We start from the raw sequence: 5,579 nt of genomic DNA on the forward strand, positions 1-5,579 counted from the left end.
AATACCTAAGAATCCCTGTGACACATTGAAACAATACCTATGATCACAGCATCTGAAGCAACTGCCTCTGTCCTGCCACGGAATGCATAACAATGGGTCCTTCACCGGACTAACCTCTACCTATGGGACAGCCTCAAACTGACTAGGCTTTACCCCTAATGGATGTACGGGTGGTGTAGCTACTGGCGCCGAAATCATAGATTGGGTTCTCTGACGTGGTACACTGCTCAGAAGCCTGGGACAATCCCTCTTGAGATGACCCAAGTCTCCACACTCAAAGAAACCCTTCCTCTGGCGATGCTGCTAGCTCTATGAATGTCCTTGAGAACTTGAATATATGCTTGAAAAACCTTGAACAGATGTAGCAGGGTATGAACTCTGTGCTAGTAGTGCACTAAAAGATAACTGGCATGGGCGGGCATTGTATGAACTGTGGCTCACTAAAGATCCACGAGCAACCTAATAGGCTGAATGAACTGGCCTCAATGAATGACCTCTACTGTGATTCCCCTGGCCTCCAGATGATGCACCACTAAAACCACCTGAACCACGGGACCTCTTGGCATCACACTCCTCTCTCTCTCTCTCTCTCTCTCCGAATACACTCTAAGAATCTAGTAATCTCCACAACTTGCTAAAAAATAGTATCGGTCTCGGCCACTCGAGCTATCACATACTAGATACCAATGTTGAGGCCCTCAATGAGACTCCTAACCTTATCCCTCACAACACAAACCAATAACTTGCATGACGTGCCAGCTCCATGAATCTCATCTCATACTAAGTTACGGTCATGACCCTCCTGGCGTAGATGCTTGAACTCACTGTGCAACTCATCTCTGCGAGTATGTGAAATAAACTACTGCAAGAAGATTAATGAGAACCAATACCATGTGAGTGGTGCCACATTGGCTGGCCTACTTAACTCATAAGTCTGCCACCATTTGTAGGTTAGCCATGTCAGCTGAAAAGTTAAGAAATCAATCCCGTTTGAGTCCACCAGACCCAAACTACGCAGAAACCAGTGACACTAATCAAGAAAACCCTGTGTATCCCCAGTAGGCTCTCCAGTGATGTGGGGAAAATGAAGTCTCTGAAATATCTAAATGATCACTAGCATCCGGCATCAAGGTTGGTCTAGTCCTGGACTGAACTACAATGACTGGCTACACCAATAGGACTATAGATGTCTGGTAACCATGAGCCAGCCATTCTGGTGTATATACGAACACTCTCAGAATATGAGCCAAAGTCTCCTAGAGACCAGGTGTAACAATAGGCCATTCTGGAGCTTGAGCTGGCCCCACCGGCTTAATATGATCAGGAACGTGCTCCTCAACTAGAGCTACTGGTGGCTCCACAATGGCAGCTCTAGCACGACCCCTAACTGCGGAACGTGCTCCACCTCTACCTCTTCCCGGGCCTCGGCTTCTCAAGGCTCAGATTTTGGGAAAATCATCATCATCCAAAAAAGATCGTGTCCTCACCATCTATGAGAGAATAAAAAGATAAAGTTTCATACTTTCGGACAAACAAATCCCAACGATAGAGAACAAAAGAAAGAAAAGTTTTCCTAATAGTCTTGTAGCCTCTAGAAGATAAGTACAGATGTCTCCATACCAATCCATAAGACTCTACTAGACTTTCTCATCAATCGTGAGACCTATGAAACCTAGTGCTGATACCAAGATGTCATGACCCAAAACCACCACAGGCCATGATGGTGCCTACACACACTTTCTAGGTAAGCTAATGATAAAACATTGTGGAAAATAATAACAGATTCAGAATAATTGAGTTTGAAAGTCAAAAAATCATAGATAAATACCAAAACAATACAATAACCCCCAGAACTGGTAATACTGAGTCATGAGCTCTAGTGTACTAATACAAGTTTGATAATACAGTATACTATCTAAAGCCAGGTACTGCGATCAGAAAGTAGCTCTACCTCGGGTCTTAACCGCAGTAGAAGCAACTTAGCACTCAACATTCAACCGGGTATGACTATTGGATCTGCACAATTAAGTGTAGAGTGTAGTATGAGTACAACCGACCCCATGTACACCGTAAGTGCCGAATAACCTCAGCGAGGTAGTGGAGAGAGTTATCAATGATACTTACCTATCAAACCTGTACAGTTCATGAGTATACATGTACACAGAAACAGTACCGAAATCTAAGAATGAAGTACTGGCAAGGCCACTGGTGCTCATAGAGAAGATATGCACAGGCATCGTAAGCAACTAACAATTCATCATATAGAGAAGATTTGTATTTAATATCAAATAATATGTCAATAGTTGCATATAGAGAAGATATGCCTGAATAAACAAGTCAAGTTACCAAGATTGACATATAAAGAAGATATGTACCGTGTATTGTTTTATTAATTAAAGCAGCATATATAGAATATATGAATAAAAGGGTGGAGCTATCATATAGAGAAGAAATACAAAAAAAATCATGTACACATCCTAAACGTTTGCATATAGAGAAGATACACAAAGTCCAAACACTGATCAGTTTTCCATAACCCGTGTGTGCGTCATCAAGGAGAAACATGAGAGAACGGCCCTAGGGGGTGGATCCTTATCCAAACGCTATACAGATAACTCATGTGCAATAATCATAAAAACCGCATGGACAACTCACGTGCTATAATAACTCAACTGACACGGACAACACACGTGTTGTCAATCTAGTCCATCTCATAGAAAGCATATACAAGAACACATATATACAAACAACGAATATCAAATCATATACTCATGGATGAGGAAAAAAGCATATTAAGGTCTATGCACGTGTGAAGTGTACGGCTACAGCTCAGATTAGGCAGGCACTCTATACAATAACGAGTATCATGTTCAAACAGGAAATCAAAACCTATACATGAATTTGAAGTCTAGCATGTAGCCAATAATTAATTCAAGCAACAAGTCTCTCGAGCCAAAGCTACACAAGATACTTACCTTTAACAACCAAAATCAATACTCCAGGAAGGGACTTCCTCACAAATCAGCCTCTGAACCGATCAAATAACACACCAAGGTGTCAAATAATACTAAAGGAAATAATTGTGGAGCATAAAGGCTCTATCTTTAATCAATTATACAAAGTCAGCCTAAAGTCAACCCAGGCCCCCTTTTTGGAACTTTACAAAACTCACGAATTTCGACTACCCACTCGAATACGAGTCCAAGTATACAAGTCTCATCCAAATCCAACTCCAAATCGTGGTTCAAATCTCAATTATTCACTTTTCAAAATCTAGGACAAAGAACCCCAATTTTTTTCTTTTCAAATTCTTGTTCTAAGTGTATAAATCCATGGGGAAAAAAGTTTTATAATCAAATAGAAATTACTTACCCTCTAATTAGTAGCAAAATATCCCCAAAAATTGCCTCTTTCCACACTCCAAATATCTAAATAATGATAAAAGATAAACCCTCAAAATGTAACAGGTCTGCTAGTGATTCCACTTCTATATAACAGGTCTGCTAGTGATTCCACTTCTATATAATAGGTCTGCTAGTAATTCCACATCTGCGAGTCCAATTTTGCGATCCAAATCCTTGATCTGTGAACTCCCAACTGCTGACTAAATCTCACTGGTGCGAACTCCTCATAGTAAATGTGAATGATGAATTTGTGAATACCCATCGCAGAAGCACCCAAAGTGTCACAAATGAGAAAAATTCCCATGACATCCTTCCTTTGTAGGTATGACATCACACCTAGGCACCTCACTTTCGCAGGTGCGATGCAACAGTACCAGCAATGCTCAAAATCTCCAATTATTTCGGAATCTTTCTGAATCATACTCGAGTCCCCCCCAGGATCCCACCCAACCATACCAAGAATTCCTAATACCTTATACAAACCTATCCAAATTCTCAAAACACCACAATTAATATCAAAACCACGAATAAAAGGTCACATCCAACATCTTAACTTCCAAACATTCCAACTTCGCCAAACATATCTGAATCATGCCTAAACATATGGATTCCAAATGAACTCTGCGCACAAGTTCCAATTGTTTCTCCAAAATGTACATGCAAGTATACACGTTCAACAAGCAATATAATGATAAATAGAGTGTCGAACCCACAGAGACTTGTGTTTAACTACCTACTAATTTCACTCAAATTGTTATTCAGTCGAGTCAATTAAGGTTGAGTTGGGTTATTAATAACTAAGCAGTAACTGTAACAATTAACTAATTTAGTAATGTAGAGAGCAGTTGTGTTGAGAATTCAATAGAGATAAATATTTTGGGGTTGTGATCGATTCGCCAATCCTATTGTGTTCCAGTTAACTCTCTTTTTATTGCAATTTGCTAATGCTTGCTAATTAATCGAGTAAGTGTACTCGTAGTATTCTCCCGAATTACTAATCGCCTGTCCTAAATAGATTAACGCCTATATTCCTATGAAATTAATCTATCAAGAATGCATTAAGATCATGATATTCAATTAAGCATGGTGATTAGGTATATTCCTATCCTAGCCACAAATCTTCCTCCCACTTTATAGTTATGATCATGCCCTCTTCAATTCTTCTCCAGTCTAAACATAGCTTTCCCAAGCATAATTCAAATAGTTGATAAAACTTTACTGTTGGTCAGACAATCAAGCAATTAAATACAGAATTGAAGAAACAAACATGTAATAGCAAATTTAATTGAGTAGTTAATGTCAAACAACAATATTCATGGCTAAATCACAATCCCAAAATAATGGTTCTTATCAACTCATGATAGTATTAAACAATTTCACAAGTGTTTGAATTGTTGAAAATACTAAGAATAATGAAGAAAAATAGAAAAACCTTGCTCCCGAGTGCTCTGTGCTTGTATTTTGCTCCCAAGGTGGCGCCTCCCCCTCCAAAATAGGTTTAGACTTCTTTTTGTACGAGTTGGGGTCATGTAGGGCCGTAAAAGCCAAGTCCTACACGAAGTAGGAAAGTTTCCACCCCAGCGTCCAGGGGAGCACGACGCGTTGGGCCTGCACTGGACTTAATGCCCGAAACGTTTGCTTCTGCCTCTTGCGTCCTGGGCAATTTTCTTCTTTTCTCCTCTTTTTTCTTGAAATCGTGCCCTCTCGTTCCACATTGCTTCCGGGTGACTCCTACACATAAAAATACCACAAATTAGCATAAATCATTAAATTACACATACAAATCCATAAAATTTGAATAAAATACGAGGAGACATGCATATAAATACACATACTTTACTCCAAATATCACCACCCCACACTTTGACTCTTGCTCTCCCTCGAGCAAATGAAACTCCTTACTACACCCCAACAACTTTACGCATCAATTATGGAGGAGCAATTAATCTTCAATCATACACTCTACCCTTCACTATGGTCGACACCGACAGTTAAGCATAAGCATACGTAATTCACACTCTTCCCATTCTCAACATGCCAAAGTATAAAGATGTGAAAAAAATCAAAGATGTGAATTTGAAGATGTGAAAAAATTCAAACAACCTACCCATAACCACCTCACCTCAAAAGCTGACTCGTTATCGCTAAGCATCCTCAACTCGCGCACTCACCCAA

The sequence above is a fragment of the Nicotiana tabacum genome, chromosome 17 (assembly GCF_000715075.1).
Source record: "Nicotiana tabacum cultivar K326 chromosome 17, ASM71507v2, whole genome shotgun sequence".
NCBI lineage: Eukaryota > Viridiplantae > Streptophyta > Magnoliopsida > Solanales > Solanaceae > Nicotiana > Nicotiana tabacum.